We start from the raw sequence: 20312 nt of genomic DNA, 5'->3' as shown, positions 1-20312 counted from the left end.
TCGCCATGCACTTACTATCTTAGTTGCTTTCAGTTGCACGTTGGCAAGTCGGGCCAACCTTGGCCCGGACTCTGCCTTCATGAAGGTTGCATTGCACAATCTGGTGAAGGAAGGCTCACCTTCCTCTCCATATTTGTACATTCCTGCCCAACACTGGCCTCTAGGACTATTTTGTGCATTTCTAGAGGATAGTGGCTGCTTGGCACAAGAAATTGCACAAATCTGTCCCTGGGCTAGCATTCCTTCCCAACTGTAATTGCACATTGCACAATCCCAATAGTTAGCAGCCAGATTGGACTGTGCATTACGCAGTTCCAACAGTCAGCCAATCTCCCAACAACCCAAACTATGCCTTGTGCAGTCTTGGCAGTCGGTCTCCCAACGTCCAGGCCAAAATTGTATAACCTTCATGATCATACACCCAGGTATGTTGCAAGTCATTTCTCATGTTCATTTTGGTTTTCGACTAACAGATCACTTGTCATGAGTGTTTCCATGTCTCCAGGTATCCCAAGTGTTTATCTTCCTCTCGATAGTACATGTATAATGGTTTCCAGGAGAGTAGTGACAAAGACATCATTCAGAGCACACTTGGGGATGCAGTCAATCAAGTGTCCATGGGCTTGCCTACCCACATAGACATCAAGTTGTTCGTAGACAAGGACACCAAGATATGAATTCAGCAGCATCACATTAAGCAACATCATGAACAGTAGCTAAAGACAACATACCAAATGCAACAAATGCAAGACGAGGGTTGTTGACAACACAGAGGTGGAATAAGGTTGCAAGCTCAAGCAGGTCCATTGATGATGAAAGCAACTTTGGAGACTCCGTCTATGAAGTCACGACACAACATGAAGATCGCGTGAAGGCAGAAGATGGAACAAAGAAGGAGTTGCATGTGGTGAAGCAACAAATCAGGAAGAACATGAAGCTGTTGAGACAGACGAATAAGTTGCAACATGAATAGGAATAGCAGTCAGTGCAACATGCACTCATGGATGAAACTGTGCCCATACAAGTTAAGGATCCATCCTAGCAGCTGACATAGAGCAGACATGGTGAGTAGTGTTGTTGATCTCATTCAAGGGATTCAACAACATGCATGTCGTTGAGTGCACACATGCAATCCAACCCATTCAATAGAGTCACCAAGGTGAAGACAAGAAGCAAGTCCAACTGGGGTTGAACATGTACTTCGACAAGTTGATGTGCATGACCACTAGCACACACTTAAAGATCAACACAGACATTATGCATCATTGTGTTGTTGGTTCAACCATACCCAAGAAGACCATGCACATGTTAGCAGACGAGTTGGATGAAGGGGTCGAATCAATGCACCGGTTGCAACGGAGGCAAGAGTTTGCTTCAGCAAGATATTACCATGAGGTGCATGCACACCATCACGGATGACCAATCTTGGCATCAACTCACCACCTTCACCATCATAAGCATGTCAAAGAGTTGGCCTCATCACAGCGAACTGAGCGTCAGTGATGTCCTTCAAGGCTTTCTCAAGCCATGTTGTCTCACATGAGTACATGTGCATTGTAATGTTGAGTCATGTCAAGTGTAAGTCAAGTGTCAATGGTTGGATGTAACAGCCATAGAGTAGGTGAAGAGTCATGAAGGTAGCTGAACTGTCACAAAGGACCCTTTGCTATAAATAGTCCCTCACAACTCACTGTAGAGGCTGTTGGTCAGCCAAGCTTCTGATAAGACTATCTTGGATAAATCTTGGATAGTATTGTAACGCACCTTGGCTTCTCCACTGCACGGAGCTAATTCATCTCTTTGGAAGAGCAGGCGGATGTGTGTGTAATGTTCCACTATTGGGGCTAGCAGGTTTACATGGATGTATTGTATGATTGTGACTTACACTTCTCTATATAATAAGAGCCAACACATTTTCATGCATATGTCGTTATTGTAGTTGGACTTCTCCCGTTGCCTTAATGATATATGTTGTTTAACTTACGTATTTTTGTATGAACTGATTTGTATGTAATTATATGAATCTTGTTGTTAATGTGTTGTATATGTTTTTAATGTTGTCTCATCCATGTTGATTGCTCTGCCGAACACCAAAGAGATCTTTCACATGAACCTTGTTGTAACAATTGTTGCACTCGTCTCGGACTGATTCGTGAGTGATGTACGTCTTATCTTACCTTATATGTTGTGACTGTTGCATCCGAATGGACTGCTCTACCGGAATCTGTGCATGTACTTCTGTGTTGTGTGTTCCTAGACGAGTTGGGACTGATCCCCTTCAACCTGGAACTCACCTTCACCCTCATCTCCCCTTTATGTTTTATAACCTCTCATACACCTTTGACTCACTGCATCAGTCACACCCTTGCTACTGACAGAGTTATCTTACTTGCCTCTATGCAACATCGGGGTCAAGGCATTACCTTACAACCCACTGTTGGGACTCCTACACCAAACAGTCTGAGGTCTAATTGGGACTTCTTACCGGGGAGATCCCCTTGACGTATTGGCGGGTCCAACACTGTCAAGATAATGCTACACTGCCCAAATCAAATATGATGTTGTAGTGGCAAGGAAAGGGTGGTGTACTCTTTACTAAAACCAGAATTCATTTAGATACTTGAAGAGAGGCGCTTTGAGAACATCTTGGGTGTGTCCATCCATATACTTGAGGACAATCGCTTTGACAACATCTTCAGATAGTTTACCAAAGACACTGATGCAAACTTCTCTCACCTGGTTTGAGGCTTGTCGTGTTATTAATGCTTCATTTTCATTGCTCACCCAAAGTCGATATTCCTCCAATTGGCAGACTGTCAAGTTGAAACCTTGAAAGTTCACAGGATCAATGCTTCTAATGAGTAGGAAATTGAGTCAAAAACAAATTGTGTCTGGACTTTTTCTAATTATGAATACACACTGCACACCATAATCCTCTGTGTCTGGACTTGTTCTAACTGTAGCTCCAACAATTTAATTCCTGCATTCTAGATCATACCATGGCATTAAAGTGTACCTTGTTGTCGATGAGCATCACATTGAGATTTTAAAATAGAAAGAAACCTAAAACGGCGTTACCTTTTTCAAATTAATAAATTTCAAGAATTTAAAGTAGGTTTAGGGATTGTATATAGCCCCCTTGTACTTTCATCTTTAAGAGATTGAGGGATGTTGGAGTTTCACTGGAAAACCTAAAATAAATTGATCCATTGAAGACAGAGGACTACAAAATACGTGTAATACTCATTTGATCACGAAACTTGACAGGAGAGGACTTATTTCGCTGTAAAACTCAGAATATACGAAATCACAGACACTTCAGTGAAATTCGTTGCTTAAAAATTTGAACCATTTCTCAATTTGTGTGTATCATCTTTGTGTAAAGGCCATCCTAAGGCCATCTTTATCTTCTCTGTATCATTTTATGGGAGGTCTCCGATAAAAATTTGTTACTTAATCTTGAAAAAAATCTCAGAAGAATACAATATATCGAAAATTCTATCACAAAGTAATACATTATGTAAGAGAAACAACAGATTAAAAGGAAATAACAACGATACTTGTTTCACCTATTCTTACTTAGCTATGAGCGAATTTAATCATTACTTCATGATAAATCTGTGTGAAGCAAGTATATATATATATATATGATGCTGGACCATTTTAGAGCGGCATTCTAAGTTTTAAGCTTCAAGTCTCGGATCTAGTAAGGCCCGATGACTCCATAAATAATAGTTCGTAACAAGATCTAGGTTATAATAAATGTCAGACGAAGTTGAACTGTGTGACTTGTCAGAGATATAATAGGTTATTCGTTTTTTGATGCCATCAGTTATGTGTCTGTTGTGTGTGCGCGAGAAAAGGCGTAAGAAATGCTAAGGATTCGCAGGTGGGTAGTGAGAGCAGAAAGGTCAGCGTAAAAATCAGGTTATTCGTTTGTTGATGCCATTAGTTATGTGCAGGGATGGAATTTGACAGGTAAATAGTGATAGGGTGATTTACCCATCAAATACAGGGAAGAAATTTGCAAAACCATCAAGTTTCTTTGTTGAAACTGTGAATACTAGTGGGAAAGTGCAAAAATTGTCAAATTTGAAAGGTGTATCTGTTTTGAAATTCCAACCCTGGTGTTTGTTGTGTGCATGTGAAAAAAGACATAAAAAATGCTAAAAATCCAGAGGTGGATACCAAATGTTAAGCTCCATTAATTTTTGCACAATTGTTGCCTACAATTATGGAATTTAAATTGCAGTCTTTCCTTAACTTATGGAAACCAACTGCAGTAGTTTCCTTAAGTTAAGAAAATCAACTGCAATTACTAAATTTATTATTGGGAGCTACTAAAGTGGTCCATTACTAGTCTAGAGTTCTCTGCCTTGATCTGTGGGACATCTGACACATAGCTATTAGAAGCTTGATGGGAGCTTAGCTATAAATTCATCTGTTTGGTCCCCAAGCTCGCATCTCAATCCCCTTCAGTTTTTCACACCATCTAGCTGAGATAGCAGAGCTTGGAAGTGCCTTCAGATTTTCTGCATTCTTATCCTTTTGTTTGGATAGCTGGAGCGTGGTCTTTCAGAAACAAGTTGCATCAAGAGTTACACCAATGGCTGGAGGTAATTCGTATCCCTGGGCATTAAGTTTAAAACGATTTTTTTCAGTTCTTTCCACATGCAAAATCTATGTTTAAGTTTATAAATTTTCTAACATTTGGTATCGGAGCCCTTTTACCTCTGCCTTGCTGTGTGTTGGCCAAGAAACGAATTTCGATCCACCGTTTCGTTCCATAATTTATTTATTTTTGCGCAAACCGTGGGTCGAATACATGACCTGTGTGTAGTTGGCCATAACACCTTAGTTCTGACATACACATTTGATTGTGTTTATATGCATGCACTTGATCACTCAAGGAAAATAAAGCTTACTATATTATACTCATCTGAATCTATTGAAAAGGTCAAGAAAGTATTATGTGCATATGCATGTTTGGCCAATGCGTAAAGAGATTTTTCCAATCGGCAAATGAAATTTGCGGCAAAACAATTTTCCAACATCTAAAAGTTACAGGTTCAAAAAAGTAAATGCCGATTGCGACGCTGTATATGTACTGTTTCAATGCCTGTCTTTGTGTTTTATTTTTGAGTTTTTGCTTTTGAATAACACTAGCCGAGGTCTGGAGCTTTCTTCATATCAGTATACGAAAGCAATTGCGATCCACAAAATCGGTGCCAGTGGCCAAACCAGACCTGCGTTAGAAACGTTCAGTTAGGCGTATTAGACGGTGTCTTGTTACTGGTTAGTTGCGTTTAATAATAAAATAGAGCAACATAACATTTAATTCTAATCTATTTTTGGGGAGTAAATTGTTCAGATATTTCATGGATTAACTTAACCTTTCCAACGACATTGGTAGGTGTGACAGAGGTAAACGCAACAACTTATTGTTGATATCCCATAAGGCGTGTTTCGAAATTCAGAAATTAGAAAAACCGAATTTTATATGAAATTTGATAACATAATGGATAACTATCATATGGCTATGTTAATGGGCATATGGTAATGACAGATTTTAAATAAAGGAAATATGATCTTCATTGTTGGTAAAAATACTGCATTGTGTATATTTCGCATATATAAATGCAATATAAAATAAACGCTAAATAAGATAATCCAAAACATTGAAACAACTTCACTCAAGGATACGTTTTTTATTTTTTTTGAATAATAAAATGTTTTAACATTAGGACTTCACAAGTAGCCATAATGATGTGTAGAGGCTCCCGTAAATTAATGACGGTATTGCAGTCTTGTTCACAAACGAAATTGTGAACAAGAAAGTCAAATAGCTTATTTTTTGAAAGGTTATCTATTATGAAGAAACTAAACTACATGGATATTCTGGTTCTGCTACTCGAAGCTTTCTATTACAGTATAAAATACTCTGTTATAAATATCAAAAGCTTTCATTGCTTGTAGGTATTGTATGTCAGAAGTTGTCTCAACTGATATATCAGATAGATGTATTAATGCTATTGAGTAATTGAATTCTTATGGGTATAAATTATTTTAATTGTGGAGGCAGGAGTTTAAATATGAGGTTTTTGTATTCATTTTATAAAATATTAGGGGAAATGAATATAGGGATGACCTTTGAAGTATTACTTAAAGAAAATAACTCTAAATTGTGAGAATCTCTATTTTGAACTCTATAGTCTTGAAATGCAATTTGTAGTCATTTTCGGTAATGCTGACTGCTTTAACCTTAATTTTGATTTTGCTGGAGAATTATTACAGTTATATGGAGTTTATTAAAATGTCATTTTGACTTACTCCTTTCAGTAAACATTATTTTTCTCTCTGGTTAAGTTTTGTTTATGCAACAAAAATAATGTCTAGTGATCCATATAATTTTAATTAATTAGAGAATAGCCACAGCATCTTTAATTAAATAAAATTATATATTTTGATTGGTTAGATCACATAAAGATTATTTAGACATTAAATTGTAATTAATTAGACTGAATATAATAAATTTTATCCCACAGGAATCTTTATTATATTTATCTAATTAATTAGGATAAAATTTCATAACCTACCCACAGGAGTTATGAATTAATAAGTTTTATTGAATCTGTTTGAAATGAAAATTTAGCCCACAGGCAATTTTTATGTCATTAGATTCAATTCTTTTTAGCATGATTTACATTGAATATAATAAATTTTATCCCACAAGAATTTTTATTATATTTATGTAATTAATTAGGATAAAATTTCATAACCTACCCACAGGAGTTATGAATTAATAAGTTTTATCATAAAGTTTTATTGAATCTGTTTGAAATGAAAACTTAGCCCACAGGCAATTTTTATGTCATTAGATTCAATTTTTATTTTTTTTTGCATGATTTACATTGGTAAAACATGAAAGTTTATTAAGCCTCAATTTTAACATAAGCATGTGATTTTTTAATGCAGTAGTACAACCTGCAAATTTCTCTGAAATTCGTTGTGACATTCCCGAACTTAAGGAAGTAATCTCGTTTGTTTGTTATGAATCTAATATGGTTAACGTTAATATTAACACATGGTGGATTGATTCTGGATCAACAATTCACATTTCGAATTCCTTGCAAGGTTTGCAAAACCTAAGGAAGCCAGTGGGAAGTGAGCAAAGCATATTATCAGGAAACAAGATGGGCTCGCATGTGGAAGCTATAGGAACATGTTATTTAACTTTAAGTAGTGGTTTTGTTTTGGAATTAGAAAAGACCTTTTATGTTCCAAGTTTTTCTAGAAACTTGATTTCAGTTTCAAGGCTTGTACCTTTTGGATATTCCTTAAACTTTTCAGAAAAATCTTTCAGTCTATTCTATAAATCTGATTATGTTGGGAATGGTATTTTGTCTAATGGTCTTTACTGCATTAATTTACAAAACAATGTCACTTATGATTCAATGCATGTTCACACTGGCACTAAAAGATGTGTTATTAATGAAGATTCCTCTAAATTATGGCACCGGAGACTAGGTCATATCTCCATAGATAGAATTAAAAGATTGGTAAATGAAGGAATACTTGATAATCTAGGTTTTACTGATTTTGAGACTTGTGTGGACTGCATAAAGGGAAAGCAGACCAACAAGTCAAAGAAAGGTGCCAAAAGGAGTTCGGACATATTAGAGATCATACATACTGATATATGTAGTCCAGACATGGACTCACATGGTCAGAGATACTTCATCTCCTTTATAGATGATTACTCACGATATATGTATCTCTACATGCTTCATAAAAAGAGCGAAGCATTAAATGCCTTTAAGATCTTTAAGGCTGAAGTAGAGAAACAATGCGGCAAGCAAATTAAGATCGTGAGATCAAATAGAGGTGGAGAATATTATGGTAGATACACAGAAGATGGACAAGCACCTGGGCCATTTGCTAAATTTCTTCAAGAGCATGGGATTGTTGCCCAATACACCATGCCTGGTTCACCCGACCAGAATGGTGTAGCATTAAGAAGAAATCGAACATTATTGGACATGGTGCGGAGTATGCTTAGCAGCTCCAATCTTCCTAAATCCTTGTGGACTGAAGCACTTAAGACGACAGTGTATATATTAAACCGAGTTCCAACCAAGGTGGTTCCTAAAACGCCATTTGAATTATGGAAAGGTTGGAAACCGAGTTTGCGACATATGCGCGTTTGGGGATGCCCGTCTGAAGTGAGAATTTATAATCCACAAGAGAAGAAGCTGGACCCAAGGACCATTAGTGGGTATTTCCTTGGATATGTTGAAAGGTCTAAAGGTTACAGATTTTATTGTCCATCTCACAGCACTAGGATTGTGGAATCAAGAAATGCAAAGTTTCTTGAAAATGACTTGATCAGTGGGAGCGATCAAACCAGAAACATAATTTCTGAGAAGGATCATTCAGAATCTCAACCTTCCACTTCAAGTGATAGATTGGTTATTGTTCATAGCACCCCTCAAGTAAAAACTGGTGTTGAACAACCAATTGTTGAAGTTCCACAAGCTGCTGACGATATTCCAGTAGATCAAGGAGTTCAAGAGTTGCCAAGAATTTTTGAACAACAAGTTGAACCACATACTTCTCAGGAAGATGATGCTACAACATTAAGAAGATCTACTAGACCTAAGAGATCAGCAATTCCTAATGATTATATTGTGTATCTACAAGAATCTGACTACAACATTGGAGCTGAAAATGATCCCGAGTCCTTTTCACAAGCCATGAGTTGCAAAGAATCAGAACTATGGTACAATGCCATGAAGGAAGAGATGAATTCCATAAAGAGTAACGAAGTCTGGGATCTTGTTGAGTTGCCTAATGGTGCAAAAGCCATTGGATATAAATGGGTCTTTAAGACAAAGAAAGACTCATTGGGCAACATTGAGAGATACAAGGCAAGACTTGTTGCTAAGGTATTCACTCAGAAAGAAGGAATCGACTACACGAAGACTTTTTCTCCTGTATCTAAGAAAGATTTCTTGCGCGTTATTATGGCATTTGTAGCCCATTTTGACTTGGAGTTGCATCAAATGGATGTGAAAACAGCTTTTCTTAATGGAGATCTAGAGGAGGAGGTTTACATGAAACAACCTGAAGGATTCCCCTCTAGTGATGGTGAGCAATTGGTTTGCAAGCTCAAGAAGTCATTATATGGTTTAAAACAAGCATCCCGCCAATGGTATTTGAAATTCCATAATGTAATTTCTTCTTTTGGTTTTGTAGAAAACATTATGGATCAATGTATATACCTGAAAGTTAGTGGGAGTAAAATTTGTTTTCTTGTTTTATATGTGGATGACCTTTTGCTAGCAACCAATGATAAGGGTTTGCTACATGAGGTGAAACAATTCCTCTCTAAAAATTTTGATATGAAGGATATGGGTGAGGCATCTTATGTCATTGGCATTAAGATCCATAGAGACAGATTTCGAGGCATCTTGGATCTGTCACAGGAAACCTATATTAATAAAATTTTAGAGAGATTTCAGATGAAGGATTGTTCACCAAGTGTAGCTCCCATTGTGAAGGGTGATAGGTTCAATTTGAACCAATGCCCGAAGAACGACTTTGAAAGGGAACAAATGAAGAACATTCCATATGCTTCTGTTGTCTGAAGCCTAATGTATGCTCAAGTCTGCACAAGACCTGACATTGCATTTGTTGTGGGAATGTTGGGACGATATCAGAGTGATCCAGGTTTAGACCACTGGAGAGCTGCAAAGAAAGTAATGAGGTACCTTCAAGGAACCAAAGACTACATGCTTATGTATAGACGGACAGACAACTTGGAAGTAATTGGCTACTCAGATTCTAACTTTGCTGGATGTGTTGATTCACGCAAATCAACATCAGGATACATTTTTATGATGGCCGGTGGAGCTGTATCATGGAGGAGTGCCAAGCAGACCTTGATTGCCACTTCCACTATGGAAGCCGAGTTCGTCTCCTGTTTTGAGGCTAGTTTACATGGTGTATGGCTTAGGAATTTCATTTCTGGGCTTAGAATTATGGATTCTATATCTAAGCCATTGAGAATATATTGTGATAATTCAGCTGTTGTTTTTATGGCTAAAAACAATAAAAGTGGGAGTCGAAATAAACACATCGACATTAAGTATTTAGCTATAAGGGAACGTGTTAAAGAAAAGAAAGTGGTCATTGAGCACGTCAGCACTGAGTTGATGATCGCTGATCCTTTTACTAAGGGCATGCCACCGTTTAAATTCAAGGATCATGTATTGAATATGGGACTTGGTTCCATTATGTAGTTTCTCATTGTATGGACAATGTTATTTTAATGAAATTCTTAAGTTTTGTGATGTTTTTTCTCATATTTATGTGCACTTTAAGTTGATTTGAGAAAATTCATTTAAGAAGGACCAAGAATAAACATAAGGTTTATTCATTAAGATATTGTTGCCACATAAATTACAATAAGAATAAATGCATAGTAATACATGGACGATAATACTCGTCATTAGAGGACTTATCGCCATGATTCATGTATCTATTACTTAATACAGATTATCAATGGTTTTTAAGTTGAGACATTAAGTTTGAAAGTATGGACCAAGTGGGAGAATGTTAAGCTCCATTAATTTTTGCACAATTGCTGCCTACAATTATGGAATTTAAATTGTAGTCTTTCCTTAACTTATGGAAACCAATTGCAGTAGTTTCCTTAAGTTAAGAAAATCAACTGCAATTACTAAATTTATTATTGGGAGCTACTAAAGTGGTCCATTACTAGTCTAGAGTTCTCTGCCTTGATCTGTGGGACATCTGACACATAGCTATTAGAAGCTTGATGGGAGCTTAGCTATAAATTCATCTGTTTGGTCCCCAAGCTCGCATCTCAATCCCCTTCAGTTTTTCACACCATCTAGCTGAGATAGCAGAGCTTGGAAGTGCCTTCAGATTTTCTGCATTCTTATCCTTTTGTTTGGATAGCTGGAGCGTGGTCTTTCAGAAACAAGTTGCATCAAGAATTACACCAATCGCTGGAGGTAATTCGTATCCCTGGGCATTAAGTTTAAAACGATTTTTTTCAGTTCTTTCCGCATGCAGAATCGCTGTTTAAGTTTATAAATTTTCTAACATAGTGAACACAAAAAGGTTGGTGTGAAAATCTATGCACAAATGTCACACTAAAATAAGAAGTGTAAAAGTTTAATGCTTAAAAAGAAAACTTATCAGCATAATAAACCTACGAAATATATAATTAAACATCAAAATATAAAATCTTGAAACAAACATTCTCAATCGAATATATTTGAATTTACAAAACATGTAAAAATAAAATATTATATCAATGAATATAAATCAGCTTTCATATAACCTGGCTTTATTGGGTTACGCAATTGTTTAATATTTTAATCTAAACGATGGAAAAAGAACACACCATTTTGAAACCTTAATGATATACCCGATTTTGAAAAACACTTAAAATTCCTTTTTTGGACCTTTTAAATCAGCTTTCATATAACCTGGCTTTATTGGGTTACGCAATTGTTTAATATTTTAATCTAAACGATGGAAAAAGAACACACCATTTTGAAACCTTAATGATATACCCGATTTTGAAAAACACTTAAAATTCCTTTTTTGGACCTTTTTATGACTTGCAGCAAGATAAAAATAATTGCATATGTTTTAAGTGGACAAACTTCTGTAACATTATAAAATAAATATAAATTTATTAACAAATATTTTAAAGCGATGTTAATTATTTAGATTTTCAAACAAATCGATAATCTGTCAATTACTCATAGCTACCCAACTTGAAAGGTTCTATATCATTTGAAACAGTGGTTGGCATATAAAGGGCTTTATATTATTAATTTCCACTTGACTTTATATGTTACTTGGAAGTAGCATATGCCAACCATGGACTTTATATTATTACAAAATGCTTAGTTAATAATAAAAAGGGATAAGTTCGTGTATTATTCCCGTCAGCTCAATCAATATATAGGTAGTATTACATTCCATGTCCAGATTATTTACTTTCATGTACTAAGGATAAGCGAGCCAGAGGCGATGCAGCCGGCTTATAAAATTAAGTTGCAGTTATTAAGTGAGAATTTTTTTGGAAATTTTGGTTTGAATTAGGTCCAAAAAAAAATTTGTTGTTAAATTTTGATTAGTATTGTTTAAATTAATTTTTTGGTTGTATGTATAGATTTTTTTTTTAAATTAGGTTGTGAAAAATTCACTTATCAAATTTGCGATTTAAATAAATATCTATCAAATTCTAAACAAATTATATAGAAAAATATACAAATTTTTTAAATAATCTCAACTATGCCACCGCCAGATCGTGTCGTTTTCCTGTCGACTCCCCGTTGATAGCCCGTACCCTGGAGTTTGACGTTCCACAAAACGTTTATTTTTTATTTCTTTTGCAGTTGATGGTTAAGGAAAATTGTGAAACCTCAAAAGTCACTGGTACAAAAAATTTGAAACAGTAAACTTTTAAATTTCACATATAAGTATTTAAGTTGCTTATTATAAATTTTAATGAATAATTAAGACAAAGATTAATTTAAACAAGTTATTTAGTTGCGATATTTATTTTTTGCTATCATTTTTAATAAATTTGCAGTCAAAAGAAAATAAAAAAAATTCAAATAATAACATTCTCTTAGCTGACATATATTTCATAAACAAATTTTCGGTCATATAAAGCTACATAATAGCTATTATATTTAGAATATTCTTCTCCCGAAAATAATCACTTGAAACTCTAGTCAAAGTCACAAATATACAAATATATATTAGCTATTATATTTAGAATATTCTTCTCCCGAAAATAATCACTTGAAACTCTAGTCAAAGTCACAAATATATGTAAAAAGTAACATATAAATAAAAATACCCATAAAAAATAAATAAAAAATAACTCATTCAAATTTCCACTGGAAAAATAAGATAAATTTAAAATTTCAGGCATTAATAGCATTAATCTGGCCCTTCTTTTTACTCATTCCATCCTGTTTTCTCTGCATATTATGCAGTGGACAAACCTGGAACCTGTGCAACAGCGGTAGTGGTTATAAGCAATTCCACTTCTTACAATCGACTGGCCATATTTCTGTACGGTAGCAGTGGCCTCTGAATATAGCACTGGATATCTCTGACGTTTGCGTTGCTATGGGCTCTTGGTTCAGCCCTGGAGGCTGTTCATGGGCTGGAAGACACAAGAAAGGAGTCGCAACGGCTCCAAAAGAGGACCAATAATCGTAAGCCTTATGGACATGAGCGTAGGTTTTTCTGATCGCAGGTTTCAATGTCTGGTTCGCACTTATGGCACCAAGAACTTGGGCTCAACGCCGACCGTGATTACATCGGATCCTGATGTGGCCAGAGACTTGCTCAGCTACCCTAGCACCATGAGATTTGGACAATGAAAATAGATCTAGCACCATAAAAAAATTCCCAAATCCCATAATCCCACAATGGTGGTCAGGTGCACTGTACGACAACGCTTTCCGACCTCATAGCAGCAGTACGATCATTCTCGGACAACCGCGTCCAGCTCTGCCTGAGCTTTGCTTTGAACTAGTCAGTTCGACAACAACTCTGTCATTGCCAATTAGGCAAACAAAGCGCTTGTGTATGTGCTGCGAAGATCATTTCCTGCAGATTGCATCCATCTCCAAACAAAATAAGACTAAAACTGTAATTTATCTAAAGAATAGTAAAGTGTTTAGTTTAGTTATAATACCTTAGAGAGCCCAGTAATCACCGTTGGACGCAAATGCCATCACCCTGCGAACCATCAACTGCTGCGCGGATTGTTTACCGGATCGGTCTGAAAAGTGAGGGGAGCCGAGCAAGGCTCTGACCAGCTGAGGATGTGATGTTATCATGGCTGGTGTTGAGCCCAAAGATCAACTGCTGCGCGGATTGTTTGCCGGATCGGTCTGAAAAGTGAGGAGAGCCGGCTCTGACCAGCTCAGGATGTGATTCTACCATGGCTGGTGTTGAGCCCAAAGGGGCATTTTTACGTTGATCGCTGGTTTTTAGAATATTTGGCAATCAGATATAGGTCCCATGATATAAATGAACACACGCATATCCATCTAATTGCCAAATATTCAAAAAATCAGCCATCCACATAAACTCGAGCGAGCCGAAGTTAAAAGCCATGAAATTCTTGGTGCCATGAATAGGAGCCAGATATTCAAGGTTGCAGTGAGCAAGGCAGCCCCCTCATGTCCTTAAGGCTTCTGATTATCGGCCATGCACAACCTTCAGGGCCGAACCAAGAGACCATATAAGCAGAGACAACAAGTGCTAATACAGAGGCCACTGCTCCCATGGAGAAATATTTTCAGTGAAATGTAAGAAATAATTTCGGGCTACAATCATTGTAAGAGGAGGACTGGCTATACTCACCATCCCCTTCCCCTATTGCATCCCCTTCCCCTATTGCAGAGGTTGCAGGATTCTCCATTGCATAATATATAGAGAAGCAAAAGATGAATTGAGTGGAAGGAATGCGAGGAAGGACGTCTGTTATATAGAGACGACAGAGGCCGCTAAAGGGGTGGGAAAGTTGGTGGGATGTGCCGGAGGGGCCAGACTGGCCCTTCATGATCTCCTTGTCACGGGGATTGGATAAGATAACGACATGATCTGACACGGCGAAGACATTTTATACACTTTGGGGACAGCGTTTGGAGGTATACAACTGGGTTTTGGCTATATCCAGCTCGCTTTCTGTCTGCGCGAAAGAGACCTTGAATACCACCTCCATTGAATGAGCTGCGCCGACCACAATAATTCACCTCCGTTTATAGGAACTGCCGTCTACTATCAAGGCTGGCAATTCAGTCCATTGTTGCACTGCACAGCGATCATATCTTACTGTCGCTAAACGGATAGATCTTTATGGAATATATTTGTAAATTAGTAAGCTCTCAACAGTGTCAAGGACGAATATGGGGAAATTGGTGGTGGGCCGTTGCGCGTGTAGTACTTACCTTTCATTTGGGAAATAACTTTGACGACATGAATTCATTTGGGAAATAACTTTCACCACATGAATTTGTGATAATAAAAAAGTTGATAATAGAAAAGTTTATATTAGATTTTATTTTTTGGGATTTAACTAGTTTAAATCTGTTATTCACGTATAACTATTCTCATGAGAAGTAGTCTTAACTCACTAATTTCTTATTATTTTTTAATACTTCACTTAGCACTCATTGATGATTTTTGAATAGTCCATTTAGCACTCATTGCATCGGGTAATGCTCACAGGGGCGAGGAAGTGGGATTGAAACTAGTGAAATGAATCATATAGCGTCAATTATCACTTCCGGGGCTTGCACCCGGGTAACCAGGAAATGTAAATGGTCATACATGAATGACTTACTTAACGCAATTGAATCCCAAAAAATGATATCTAATATAATGCACTGCGAAAACCCCTTAATAAAAAAAATAGTCAATTTGTTATATATATATATATATATATATATATATATATATATATATATATTAATAAACATTTTCTTGGGTCTCTAGAGGTATTTCATGGTGCTAAATTTATATATGTAATCAAAAACTCATTTCAAAAAACAAAAATGAAGATTTGAAACTCAAAAAAAAATAGTTTAAATATTTAATAGTCAAACAATATTCTTTCTTTTATGTGGATAAGTATGCTTATTTTAAGAGAGGATTTCCAAAATTTTATTTTAATTTAATTATTAACTAGTACAACCACATTAAAAATATTAATGTCGTTGATATAATCGAAGACTTCATAAATATAACCAAAAAAGAACAGCATACTAATACACACATTTTCTTCATTAACCATGTATAAAAAAAGTTATGGGTCAGCTTTAACTTGAAAAAAAAAGAATTATAAATGAATGTTATAAAAAATAATGAGGAACTTATCATGGAGGAACTTCTTAAAATGGGAATAATCTCAAATCCCTAGGAAATTGGTGGGTGGGGAGCCATGTGGCACGCATTTATTTTTTTAAATTTATTACAAGTAATGGATCATTTTTCTAAATGATTTTTTCTTATATATAAATGAATGTTATAAATAATAATGAGGAACTTATCATGGATGAACTTATTAGAATTGGAATAATCTTAAATCCCTAGGAAATTGGTGGGCCAGAAGCTACGTGGCACAAATCTAATTTTTTAAATCTACTAAAAGTAAATGCAACCTAACAAACTCTTTAAGCATTAAGACTAAGGTAAGAATATTCCCTTGAGAATCAATCTAGGCCCTCAATTAAAAAAAAAGCAACATCCTCATCCACTTTAAGTTGAAATAAGAAGCCTTCCGCAATAATGAATGGGTGAATGTTAAATATTTAATTCAATATCTATAGAAGGTAGTTGAACGCAATAATCATTAACCTTGGGCAACCGTGGTTTACCATTGTCAACTATGGCCAATTCTCATCAACAATTTTTAATCATAGTCAACTATGGTCTACTAATCAACCCCATGCAAATTGACCATCAAGAAACACAACCACATTAATAAAATAGTTAATATATTTTAATAAGAAATAAGAAATAATATCAATTAATATATACAAACCATTTTATTAATGTAATTAAATTTATTAATAAATAAATAAATTTCAAATAATCTATTAACTCAGTAATATAATTATATCTTCATTTTTCTATATTAATAATAATAATAATTTATTTTTTCTTTAACATAGCGGTCAAAAAAGTGTTTACAAAATAGACGAAATACATTAAATTGATATTGGTAAGATAAAAGCTCGTAAAATGAAACATTTTCAAACAAATATATTTGAATCTAATAAATATTAAATCAATGAGTATAAAGCAGATTTCATATAACCTGGTTTTATTTGGTTAACCATTTGTTTAATATTTTAATGTAAATGATGATAAAAGATCACCATTTTGAAACCATAATGGTTTACATGATTTTGAAAAGCAATTGAATTTTTTTGGACCTTGTGAATTGTAACAAGATTTGAAAAAATATTATTTAAATATGTTTAAATGGAGAAAAGTTCGTAACATTAGAAACTAGTACAATCATATTAAAAATATTAATGTGATTTTATAAATATAATAAAAAATAATATTGCAACATGAAAAATGCTTTGCTAATGTACACATTTCCCTAATTAATTATGTATAAAAAGGTTATGGGTCAATTTGAACTTGACAAAAAAAGGAATTACACATCTTATTGTAAAATATACCATTTTGCTAAATAAATTTTTCTTATATATTAATTTCCTCATATAACTAGAATATGAACTTATTAGAATTGGAATAATCTCAAATCCCTAGGAAATTGGTGGGCAATGTAGCGAATGTAATTTAAATTGATAAAAAATAGAATTACACATCTTATTGTAAAATGGACCATTTTGCTAAATAAAATTTGCTTATATATTAATTTCCCTATCTAACTAGAATATGAACTTATTAAAATTGGAATAATCTCAAATCCCTTGGAAATTGGTGTGCAAGGAGCCATGTGGTATGAATCTAATTTTTTAAATTTATTGAAAGTCAATGCAACCTAACAAACTACGTAACACACTACAACTCTTTTGAAAATCAATGCGACCTAACAAACTATGTAACACACTACAACCCTTGATAAGCATTAAGACTAAACATACCTTGAGAAACACATGGCATGAATCTAATTTTTTAAATTTATTGAAAGTCAATGCAACCTAACAAACTCTGTAACACACTACAACTCTTGATAAACATTAAGACTAAGTATATATTGAGCATAGCCTCTTGAGAATCGGTGTTAAAAAAATAAAAAAGTATACTAATCCTTATCACATTAAATTAAAATAAAAAAACTTTAACAAAAATATATTTATTAACAAATATTTTAAAACAATATTAATTATTTCTATTTTCAAACAAATCAGTAATTACTCATAGCTCCCCAATTATTCTATATCATTTGAAACAATAGTGGCCATATAAAAGGCTTTAATTAGGGCGAATTGGAAAATTTGTTATTTTTTTAAATATTATTATTATTTTTTTTAAATCTAAAACGTTGAGAAATATAAAAAATAATCACGGGCTCCAATCTTTGTAAGAAGAGGATTGGCTATACTCATCACCCATGTAAGATACAGAGAAGGAAAGATGGATTGAGTGGAATGAATGCCAGGAAGGACGCGTGTTATAGCAAGACGACAGAGGCGGTGAAATGGTTGAGGAAATTGATGGGCTATAAGCGCAGCTGTACGTGAAGGGCCCAGACAGGACAGGATGACTACATAATCTGACACGGTGACGGTATCTTACAGACTTTTGGGACGGCGTTTGGAAGTATACAACTCGCTTTTGGCTGTATCCAGCTCTTTTTCTGTCTACGGGAAAGAGACATGCGTTGCTCTAACGTTATTAATCCACCGCCGTTTATATGCCGACAGATGCTTCCTCGAAATTCGTTCAGTGTAGGCCATTGCTGCACTGCACATTGGGGGCTATCGGAGGCGGATGGGAAGAGGAATATGGGGAAATTGGTGGGGGCTATCTACTTGTCTCGGGGACTGGACAGGATGGCTACAAGAACTGACAGGATGGTTATTCTTAGTTTCATTTTGAAGGATATATATTTATTTTGGTTATTCTTAATTTCATTTGGAAAGGTATATATTCATTTAATCTTTTAGGATAAAAGGTTATAAAAGAAGTTGCATTTTTGCTGATAAATGTATATTAAATATTTTTTTTTTTTTAAATTAAAAATAAAATAGTGTCTTCTTAAATCTTTAAAATATTAAAAATTTAAGGAGTGGTTATAGTGAAACACTATAAATTCTCAATATAGCGTAGTAAATAAGGAAAAATTTAGTGAACATGTGTTTCTTTTATTCATTCGATCATCTTCAAAAGTATTTGGACTTCCATCATTGAAAATATAAATCTATTTTCCTAATGGAAATGGCTTACTAGTTTTCATTTGTTTCCATCTAAGTCGCACTGAAACGGATACGGATATGGGGTGTGAAATAAATACGACAAATTTTCAAAAAATCTAGATACGATACAGGGAACAACGCGCGCGCGCACACACACACACATATAACAAAATAAGAATTTCATATTACCATTCATTGTTTAGAATCTAGATTATATCTAAAAATACACAATCAATTATCATCTATCATCATCATCATCATCAATTCAGCGTAAACATTGTCATCATCATTAATGATTATTATAACTTTCATGATTCAACATATCATCAAGTTTATGTTTCAAATTTCAATGATCAACATGAGAAGTTACGACATCACCACCAAAATTAATAATGCATACTACATAGTACAAAGTACAAAATGAACTATGACTGACACTTTACTATCATTATTCATAATTCATATGGTTGTTCAAAAGTTTAAAAGTTAAAATACCACCATAAATTACATTTACATATCATCAAATATGTCTTCATTCCTGTCACTAAAAAGTACCACATCCTCTCCAGAAGTGGGAGCATTGCTTCCATGTCCACTTGAAGATCCACCTATTGGTGACTCCACATCAAACAAAGTCATATGAGACCTAGCATTCAATGTCATATCCTAGTCAGTCAACTTTGGTTCCACATCTCATAATTTGGTGGCCCCAAATTTGTATTCATCTCTCTTGTGTGATAGAAGGAGAAGGTTTGAATGAAAATATGCTAGTTCCTTAACCTTCTTAGAGCCAAATCTGTTTTACGTCACCGAATGGATGAAGCCATATGTACTCCAGTTCCTTTCTGCTGAAGAGGAACTAGAAACCTATGACAAGATCCCGATGGCCAATTTTTCGATACATGGAAGTTCCCCACAATAGTAGTTCCACCATTCAATTCGATTCATTATCCTCTTGTCCCACATACAATCAGTATCAAAACCCCAACTCTCTGATCCCACAAAATGAGCTAACTCTTCACGAATCCGATGCCCAATTTCAGGATCTACAAAAAGCTTTCTAGAAGCTTTTTTAAATCTTTCTGGGTCCTTACTTCGTGCGGTTCTTTCTAGATCACTTAGAAACTCTGCAATATAATATTTTGGATTCAATACATAGGCCAAAAGGTGCCATGGGGTGGTCATGTTCTTCCAACTTTTGGTCAATATATCTTTTACTTCTCTGTAAAATAATTCATCTAGGTCATTCTCTTTGACACTTATAACCACCCTTATCTTCTCTATCATGGAATCAATGGCCTCATACACCTCTCCCAAATTAAGCATATATGTGTCAAACATGTT

General features: G+C 35.0%; 1 long non-coding RNA gene and 1 other non-coding gene across 2 annotated transcripts; both read right to left on the bottom strand.

Moving 5' to 3' along the window:
* Positions 1–3337: 3337 nt before the first annotated feature.
* Positions 3338–3446, bottom strand: LOC149202966 (U6 spliceosomal RNA). Its single transcript, XR_016254096.1, has one exon. It is a non-coding gene; the product is annotated as a U6 spliceosomal RNA (small nuclear RNA).
* Positions 3447–12920: 9474 nt separating this feature from the next.
* LOC149202965 (uncharacterized) lies at positions 12921–14521 on the bottom strand. Its single transcript, XR_016253588.1, has 2 exons — positions 13760–14521; positions 12921–13671 (listed from the first exon to the last, which is right to left on the bottom strand). It is a non-coding gene; the product is annotated as an uncharacterized LOC149202965 (long non-coding RNA).
* Positions 14522–20312: the final 5791 nt, after the last annotated feature.

The sequence above is a fragment of the Pinus tabuliformis genome, chromosome 2_1 (genome assembly GCF_031772625.1).
Source record: "Pinus tabuliformis cultivar Carrire ecotype Pingquan chromosome 2_1, CPIR1, whole genome shotgun sequence".
Classification (NCBI taxonomy): Eukaryota; Viridiplantae; Streptophyta; class Pinopsida; order Pinales; family Pinaceae; genus Pinus; species Pinus tabuliformis.
Note: the sequence above shows the minus strand (reverse complement) of the source record. Positions and strands in the feature narration are given on the sequence as shown.